This window comes from Rana temporaria, chromosome 8, assembly GCF_905171775.1.
Source record: "Rana temporaria chromosome 8, aRanTem1.1, whole genome shotgun sequence".
NCBI classification, from domain to species: domain Eukaryota; kingdom Metazoa; phylum Chordata; class Amphibia; order Anura; family Ranidae; genus Rana; species Rana temporaria.
Window position 1 is genome coordinate 31157810 of NC_053496.1, and position 10235 is coordinate 31168044.

Here is a 10235-nt window from a genome sequence, read left to right on the forward strand (position 1 = left end):
CTGATTGCAGCGGCGCATTCGCAGGGGGGAATCCACGGCGAAAGTACCGGCACCGCCGGACCTTGCAGAATTTAAATCTCCCGCGCGCACCCGCGGGAGTTACGTCATCGCCGCTCCAGCCAATCACAGCGCTGGAGCGGCGATACCCGGAAGACACGCCGGAGCAAGATGACATCTCGCTCGGCGTGGACCAGGTAAGTGTTCTTCACCTCGTTCCGAGGTAAGTATTTCGTAATCAGCCAGTATGCGGTGCATACTAGCTGATTATGCCTATTGCCTTGCAGGTTTGAAAAAAAAAAAAAATGTTTATGCGGTTTACAACCGCTTAACGCTTTGTAAAAAAAAAAAAAAAAAAAAAAACCTGGAAGCTGATTGGTTTCTATGCAGAGCTGTTCCAGCTTTTGCACTCTCCAGTTTTAGAAAATCAACCCCTGTTCTGGTTCTCTATTGGATATTGGTTCTCACTGCTGCGTAGGTCACACAGCTGCCCAATAAATGTTAGTTGTGAGACAACAGAGGAAAATCTGCCACAAATCCTTTGCAGTGTGTGGGGATATTTCTGCTCCTCCCTATACATAAGAGAAGTGATATTCCCGAGAAGTCCTCCATATTATTAGTGACACGTGTTTGTGCTGCAATCCGATCCTCCTCCGACCTTGTCCGGACAATCCCCCGATATATAATGACACTAATTGGAAGGGTTTGGCTGCCCTCGTTAATTACATATTTAATTAGTTTTATTGGAAGTAATTGGTGTACTTGTCCCCGGCCTGTTATAACAGACACAACATCCAGAAGGGGAGCAGGTTGGGGGCTTGCAGCGGCCGTAACGGAGTCCCTCGCCCACATCACAGCCAATTAGGAGTTTAATGTCTTTAGTTATTCCATGTCTGAGCATCACGTCCAGGAAGTGGAAGTGTCAGTCACTCCGAGGGGACCCCAAAACATGTCAGGGGCTGCGCTTCAGACGGCTTCTCGGGGGTCTGAGTCCTAAAGATGAATTCCAAACACAACTCAGCATTGATACATTGTTGTGACATGACAGTCTGTCTGTAATTCATTCACAATTGCATCATTATGTCAGATGGCGTGTACCATGCAGATTGGATTACCGGTGATTAGACTGGAGGACCATCGGAACCAAGAGATCGGCACTCGGGAGCTTTGTGGGGGAACCCTGACATGCTGGGAAGTAGCTGGCGCCACCTGCTGTGCCAAAATGGCTGCTGTACTCCAGTGGTTCTAAACCTTGTCCTCAAGTACCCCCAACAGGCCATGTTTTGTGAATTTCTCTTACATAAAATAGCTCTCTAAAATACCCAGCCAATGACTCTGATTTAAAGCACCTGTGCAAGATAAAGGAAAACCTGCAAATATGGCCTGTTGGGGGTACTTGAGGACAGGATTGAGAACCACTAATGGGTCACATTCACACAGGGCAGCCATCAGGAATTATTGGGCCCCTTACACAGCTTCAGGCATGGGCCCCCTGGAGCAGAGAAGCCGCCTGAAATTGAGAAGCGGGGGGGTGCTGCCGAGATTTCAGAAGCGGGAGGGGCCCTTTACAGAAAAAGAAGAAATAAAGAAAAATATATATATGGGCCCTTTAATAATAATAATAATAATAATTAAAAAAAAAAGAAACCTCTGGGCCCTTTAATAAAAATAAATAAATAATAAATAAAATAAATAAAAAAATATATACTTTTTTATTAAAAAAAGGGGGGTTTTTCTCCGGGCCCCACTGTACCCCTAAAAAAAAAAAAAAAATTGGCCCTTTAATAAAAAATAAAATAAAAATATATTAGAATTTTTTTTTTTTATAAAAAATAAATAAAAAAAAGGGGGGGTTGCCATCCGGGGCCCTGGGGGCCTTCGGGCCCCTGGGGACCTCTGGACCTCTAAAAAAAAAAAAAAAAAAAAAATTGGCCCTTTAATAAAAAATAAAATAAAAATATATTAGATTTTTTTTTATTTTTTATAAAAAATAAATAAAAAAAGGGGAGTTGCCACCTGGGGCCCTGTAGGCCTCCGGGCCCCTGGTAACCTCTGGACCCCTAAAAAAATAAATATATATATATATATATATATATATATTTTTTTAAAGGGGGTTGCCATCCGGGCCCCTGGGGACCTCCGGGCCCCTTACAGGTGTACTGCCTGTACCCCCCCTGATGGCGGCCCTGCATTCACACATACAGAAGGCACATAAAGGTTTCCTCAGTTTTTCCAAACACTATGGGGGTTATTTACGAAAGGCGGATCCACTTTGCACTGCAAGTGCAGTCGCTGTAGATCTGAGAGGGACATGCAAGGAAAATAAAAAGCAGCATTTTAGCTTGCACATGATTGGATGATAAAATCAGCACAGCTTCCCCTCATTTAAGATCTTCCCCTCAGATCTACAGCGACTTCACTGTTCATTTTTTGTCCACACAACTGCCGCTCACTGGATATTTTCTTTTTCTGACCATTTTCTGTAAACCCTAGAGATGGTTGTGTGTGAAAATCCGTGTAGATCAGCAGTTTCTGTTCCCCATTCTGATGCTCAGTTTGAACTTCGAACAAACTTTGAACAAGTTGCCTTCACTACGTCTAGATGCCTAAATGCATTTATTGCTGCCATGTGATTGGCTGTTTAGAAATTTGTGTTACCAAGCAATTGAACAGGCGTGCCTAATAAAGTGGCCGGTGGGTGTATATACTATATATCACAGACTTCACTTGTCAGTGGTTTGGCTCCTGTGATGGTGGGTCTGCATTTATGGCAACGGTGGGTCTGCATTCATGGCAACGGTGGGTCTGCATTCAAGGCAACAGAGGGTCTGGATTCATGGCAGTGGTGGATCTGCATTCATGGCAGTGGTGGGTCTGCATTCATGGCAGTGGTGGGTCTGCATTCATGGCAATGGTGGGTCTGCATTCATGGCAACGGTGGGTCTGCATTCATGGCAACGGTGGGTCTGCATTCATGGCAGTGGTGGGTCTGCATTCATGGCAACGGTGGGTCTGCATTCATGGCAACGGTGGGTCTGCATTCATGGCAACGGTGGGTCTGCATTCATGGCAACGGTGGGTTTGCATTAGGGATGCAATTAGGGATAAGGACTTCTGGTGTCAGTGCCTGGCACTTGTGGCCTTGTGTATCAGTTTGTCAGTGGCCTGGCTTCTGTAGCCTGTGGTATCAGTGGCCTTGCTCTTTTGCCCTCATTTATCATTTTACGAGTGCATGGCTACTTGTAGCAGTTTGTGAGCAGTCTGTGGTATCAGTGGCCTTGCTCATGTTGCCTCTTGTATCAATTCACCAGTGAGTGGCATTTGTGGTCCCTTGTATCAGTTTGTCAGTGGCCTGGCTCCTGTGGCCTGTGGTGTCAGTGGCCTTGCTCCTTTAGCCTCATGGAGCTATCATTTTACCAGTGCATGGCTACTTGTGGCAGTTTGTCAGTGGCCTGGCTTCTGTAGCCTGTGGTATCAGTGACCTTGCTCTTTTGCCCACATTTATCATTTTACCAGTGCATAGCTACTTGTAGCAGTCTGTGGTATCAGTGGCCTTGCTCATGTTGCCTCTTGTATCAATTCACCAGTGAGTGGCATTTGTGGTCCCTTGTATCAGTTTGTCAGTGGCCTGGCTCCTGTGGTCTGTGGTATCAGTGGCCTTGCACCTTTGACCTCATGTATCATTTTACCAGTGCATGGCAACTTGTATCAGTTTGTCAGTGGCCTGGCTTCTGTGGCCTGTGGTATCAGTGGCCTTGCACCTTTGACCTCATGTATCATTTTACCAGTGCATGGCAACTTGTATCAGTTTGTCAGTGGCCTGGCTTCTGTGGCCTGTGGTATCAGTGGCCTTGCACCTTTGGCCTCATGTATCATTTTACCAGTGCATGGCAACTTGTATCAGCTTGTCAGTGGCCTGGCTCTTGTGGCCTGTGGTATCAGTGGTCTTGCACCTTTGGCCTCAGGTATCATTTTACCAATGCATGGCTACTTGTATCAGTTGGTCAGTGGCCTGGCTTCTGTGGCCTGTGGTATCAGTGGCCTTGCACCTTTGGCCTCATGTATCATTTTACCAGTGCATTGTAACTTGTATCAGCTTGTCAGTGGCCTAGCTCTTGTGGCCTGTGGTATCAGTGGCCTTGCACCTTTGGCCTCATGTATCAATTTACCAATGCATGGCTGGCAACTTGTATCAGCTTGTCAGTGGCCTGGCTCCTGTGGCCTGTGGTATCAGTGGCCTTGCTCCTTTGGACTCATGGAGCTATCATTTTACCAGTGCATGACTACTTGTATCAGTTTATCAATGGCCTGGCTTCTGTGTCCTGTGGTATCAGTGGCCTTGCACCTTTGACCTCATGTATCATTTTACCAGTGCATGGCAACTTGTATCAGTTTGTCAGTGGCCTGGCTTCTGTGTCCTGTGGTATCAGTGGCCTTGCACCTTTGGCCTCATGTATCATTTTACCAATGCATGGCTACTTGTATCAGCTTGTCAGTGACCTGGCTCTTGTGTCCTGTGGTATCAGTGGCCTTGCACCTTTGGCCTCATGTATCATTTTACCAATGCATGGCAACTTGTATCAGCTTGTCAGTGGCCTGACTCCTGTGGCCTGTGGTATCAGTGGCCTCCTGGCTCCTGTGACCCCTGTTATCAGCTTTACAGGCCATGGCCTTACTCCTGCACTGTTTTCTGTCAGACGGGACACTTGTTGCAGCAGGTTGTCCAGACATGGAGTAATTTGTGTTCCCGCAGAGACACGGGGCACACAGCACACAATCCTCCTCACAGCAGCCATCTCTGATGGGATTTCCTCTTTGTTGGTCATGAAAGGCCGGGGGGAACGGTATAGGAAAAGGCACTGCGATGATCCCACCTGAAAGGACAAGCTTGTTAGTGGCAGAGAGCTAATCTAGTGCTGGAGATCAGACCCCTCGGCGTGGGAACTATAGAAAAAATAAACAGGCGGCTTCATGGGAGCCTCCAGCGGCCTATTCAGGCAAGCCTTTAGCTAAATAACTAAGAGGATTTCCCTCTTCAGATTAAGAGATCATAAATGATCTTACACATGGCGAGTCATAGGCTAAATACATTTCAGCAGGCTGGGAGGGAGCCGACATTTAATGAAGAAACGCTTTGATAATAGGACTCGTAATGTCCTGCTGGAAAAAAAGCATTTAATGTGATCACAGCAGCTCCAGGGGAGGTGGGAGTCCGGACAGGACAAAAGCCCAGCGCTACAAAGACGTCTGAGGCCATTCTTCCCAAATCTTCCACCGGGGCTCATTACAGCCTCTAACCTCTCCTCTGCTGCCGTCCCAAAGATGAATCACTTAGCTGATAAACTCTTTCCTTGATATAGCGAAGCAGGCAATGTCTGTCCTGAGAAGAGTCAGCCTTAGTCCTCATCTCAGGATTCATAGGCCCATCGCTGGACCGACATCCCATCAGATTAGTTACTGCTTTTCTGCAACTGTATTACTGTTGTCACTTTTCATCTCCTTACAGTCTCCAGTCCATGCTGATATTTTTGTTTCATTATCCAAAAATGTTTAAAGTAGCTGTAAAACCCTAACTAGATGACATTTACACACTGCACTGGGTATCATTGAAAATTGTCACGTTGTTTAACCACTTCATTACTGGGCACTTAAACCCCCTTCGTGCCCAGACCAATTTTCAGCTTTCAGCACTGACGCATTTTGAATGACAATTGCGCGGTCATACAACACTGTACCCAAATTATATTTTCATCATTTTTTTCCCACAAATAGAGCTTTCTTTTGGTGGTATTTGATCATCTCTGCGATTTTAATTTTTTGCGCTATAAACAAAAAAAGACAGAAAATTTGGGGAAAAAAAACAATATTTTTTACTTTTTGTTATAATAATATCCCAATTTTTTTTTTATATTTTTTTCCTCGGTTTAGGCTGATACGTATTCTTCTACATATTTTTGTTAAAAAAAAATCGCAATAAGCGTATTTGATCGGTTTGCGCAAAAGTTATAGCACCTAGAAAAATAGGGGATAAATTTATGATTTATTTTTTATTTTTTAATTTTTTATTAGTAATGGCGGCGAACTGCGATTTTTTTTGTCAGGCCTGCGATATTGCAACGGACATATCGGACACTTTTGACACAAATTTGGGACCACATTTATACAGTGATCAGTGCTATAAAAATGCACTAATTACTGTATAAATGTGACTGGCAGGGAAGGGGTTAACACTAGGGGGTGAGGAAGGGGTTAAATGTATTCCCTGGGTGTGTTCTAACTGTGTGGGGGGAGGGGACTGACTGGGGGAGGTGACCGATGCTGTGTCCCTATGTACAAGGGACACAGATCAGTCTCCTCTCTCCCAGACAGGACGTGGAGCTCTAGAGAATAAAATGGTGGGTTTTGCGTTTTTTTTTACGTCACATAGTATTTGCACAGCTTTTTTAACCAGTTAACGACTGGCTCACGACTATTTACGTCGGCAGAATGGCACAGCTGGGCAAAGTGACGTATATATACGTCACTTTGAATCTCCCGCCATGCGAGCGCAAGCTCACCCCTGCCGCGAGCTCCGTGACCGTGCCCGCGGGACCCCCGGACTCGATGTCCGCTGGGGTCCCGCAATCGGGGTCACAGAGCTGCAGAACGGGGAGAGGCAAGTGTAAACAAGCATCTCCCCGTTCTGCCTAGTGACACTGTCACTGATCGTATGCTCCCTCTCATCGGAAACAGCGATCAGTGATGTGTCACTCGTAGCCCAGCCCCCTAACAGTTAGAATCACTCCCTAGGACACACTTAAAGGGGTTGTAAAGAAAAAAAAATGTTTTCATAATAAGCATCCTTTACATGCAGACATTCTTCTTTTCACTTCCTCATTGTTCGTTTTTGCTCAGAAGTTGCTCTATTTCTTCTCTGTTCTGTTCACTTCCTGCTTGTCTGATTGTTACTGACCACCGTGACGGGAGGCTTTACTGCGGTGGTCAGTGACGTGCTCGCCCCCTCCTGGGAACTACATCTGTGCGGCAGGACGCTCTCTACGTGTTATGCTGCGTACACACCATCACTTTATGTGATGAAAAAAAAACGTCATTTTTAAAAACGTCAATTTAAATGACTGTGTGTGGGGGAAAACGTTGTTTTATGTCTTGTGAAAAACGACAAAAAAAATTGAAGCATGCTTCAATTTTATGTGTCGTTTTTCAAAACGTAGTTTTTTGTTTCACAGAAATTGACTGTGTGTAGCAAAAAACGACGTTTAAAACAACGTTTTTACACCCGCGCATGCCCAGAAGCTAGTTATGAAGCGAGCTTCAAAAAAAAGTGGTGAACGTAACCGCGCTTTGCTAGAGCATTGTGAAAAAAACTATGGTGTGTAGGCAACGTCGTTTTTGAAAATTGAAGTTTCAAAAACGTCGTTTTTTAATTCACAGAAAATGTTGTTTTTTTCCATCACATAAAGTGATGGTGTGTACGCGGCATTAGAGACTTCAAGGAGGTGTGAATTACTGGGCGTGCCGCAATTCATACTGGGAAATGTAGTTCTTACATGAATGAGCGATGCAAACCAGGAAGTGAATGAGAGAACAGAAACTAGAATGCCGGAGGTGAGATAGATGAAGGAATTTAATAGGTATTTACTCGTTTTTTAACAGAATCATTACACTATTCTGTCTGTCTACCTTGCAGACATTAATTTTAGGCAAATTTTTTTTTTCCTTTAGTGACCCTTTAACACCTTCCTAGCCCCCTAGTGGTTAATCCCCTCACTGCCAGTCACATTTTTACAGTAATCAGTGCATTTTTAAAGCACTGACCGCTGTATAAATGTGAATGGTCCCAAAATAGCATCAAACGTGTCCGCCATAATGTCGCAGTCACGATAAAAATCGCTGATCGCCGACAATACTAGTAAAAAAAAAAATATTAATAAAAATGCCATAAAACTATCAGCTATTTTGTAGACGCTATAACTTTTGTGAAAACCAATCAATAAACGCTTATTGCGATTTTTTTTTACCAAAAATATGTAGAAGAATACTTATCAGCCTAAACTAAGGACAACATTCGTTTTTTATATATTTTTGGAGGATATTTATTATAACAAAAAGTAAAAAATATTGATTTTTTTTCAAAATTGTTGCTCTATTTTTGTTTATAGCGCAAAAATAAAAACCGCAGAGGCGATCAAATACCACAAAAGAAAGCTCTATTTGTGGGGGAAAAAAAGGACGTTTGTTTGAGAGCCACATCGCACGACCGCGCAATTGTCAGTTAAAGCGACGCAGTGCAGAATCTCAAAAAGTGGCCTGGTCATTTGGCAACCAAATGGTCCGGGGGCTGACATGGTTAAGCACAGTTTTTTTGGGGGAAAAAATACAATTTTTTTTTTATTTCAGTGCACATAAACACAATATAATACCCATTTGTTTGTAAAATATAAAAGAATATGTTACACTGAGAAACCAGATATCTAACATGTCATGCTTTAAAACTGCGTACGCCTGTGTAACAGCTCCAAACTACCGTACCTATAAATCTTCATAGGCGACGCTTTAAAGGCTTTTACAGGTTACCAGTTTGGAGTTACACAGGGGATCTAGTGCTAGAATTATTGCTCTCACTCTGATGTTCAAGGTGATACCTCACAGGTGTTGTGTAAACACCATTTACTTACGTATAAATTTGCCTTTGCGCGCAAGCACAAGGGGGGGTACTTTAAATTGTATTTTATTATTTATTATTTACACAGTCTCTTTAATTTTTGTTTTTAATACTTTTATTGCTATCACAGGGGACGAACAACATCCCTTGCATGGGTAGTGACATGTCCTATTTATCGAGACATCTGGAGTCTATTAGACCCTAGATCTCTCCTCTGCCCTTAAAATGTAGAAACCCCAAATATTATATATTTTTTAAGCAGAGGCCCGAAAGAGTAAAACAGTGGGTTTAGAGATGTTTTATGTCACATAGTATTTGCGCAGCTTTTTGTAAACTTTATATGAATTTTAGTGCCCACAAACACAATATTATACCCATTTTTGTTTTGTAAAATATAAATTAATATGTTACGCCGGGTAACAGTAACCAGATATCTAACATGCCATGCTTTAAAACTGCACACGCTCGTAGAACAGCTCCGAAATACAGTACCTAAAAATCTCCATAGGCAATGCTTTAAAAGCTTTTACAGGTTTGGAGTTACATTGGATATCTGGTGCTAGAATTATTGCTCTCACCCTAACGCTCATATAGGTAGATTCAGGTACATTGGTTTAACTTTAGGGTGGCGTAGCTTAGCCTGTTTAGGCTACGCCGCTGTAAATTAGCTAGGCTAGTATGATTCTCAATCGCTTCTCTGCCTTTTGGCTAAGATCAAGTGTAGTATCTGTTCTTATCAGTTGCCAATAGGTGGTGCTAAGCTGACTGTCCCCGGTACCCTGTGGCAGGGGGAAAGGGATGGCAGTCGGCGGACGCTAAGCCTGTTGGCGTGGAGGTGGAAGCCTTCTGATCGGGACAGAGAGGCATGAGGTCGAAGCCAAGAGGCCGGGTCCCTGGCCGTTGGCCTGGATTTGGTGGTATCTGCCCCAGTCAGTTGTTCTGGAGGGAACCCTTGCTTCTCCTTTAACCGGGAAGGAGCGGGTAGTACTTCCAGAATGTGATTAGGTGGGAGAGATAGGGGTTGTGGGTAGAGCCTGCTTAGGTGGGTTCTCCCCGACCTCTTCTCCCACCTTCCTGGCTGGGAAGGGCGCTGCCGGTCCGGACCGGGGGCTAGGGACCGTTGAAAAGCCCGTGGAGATTGTGCCCCTGGAGTGGCAGTCCAGGGGTGCCATACATTGCACGAGTGTTTGAGGGGCACTCATCGTGTGGCACCTTCAGGTCACTGATCTCCACAACACACTTTTCACACCTGCCTCTAGGGCAGGGCCTTTTGGCTAGGACCAGAGGAATTTTTGATTCCTGGCCGGAGGGCCGGCCAATGTATTGCACATTGGTCACTTTACCTCACTCTCCCATCTTCCTTCTCCCCACTTTCCTTTTTTATTTTACCCCGTGTTTGTATGTTTTGTCACTCTTTTTGTTTTGGTGCTTGCACTTTATGTGTGGCGAGTAGGGTGCTGGTTCTCGGGCCTGCCTCTGAAAGTCTTGGGAGTTGGTGGACCCGGGCCTTCTGGCTTAGTTCGCCGGCTCTTATGGGGTCTCCCTTCGGGGGAGCCTCACCGAGGAGGGTTCTGTT

At 44.6% G+C, this 10235-nt stretch overlaps 1 pseudogene; it reads left to right on the forward strand.

Annotated features, from left to right (window-relative positions):
- Positions 1-9347: 9347 nt before the first annotated feature.
- On the forward strand, positions 9348-9478 carry LOC120912514 (annotated as a pseudogene).
- The last annotated feature ends 757 nt before the right edge of the window (positions 9479-10235 follow it).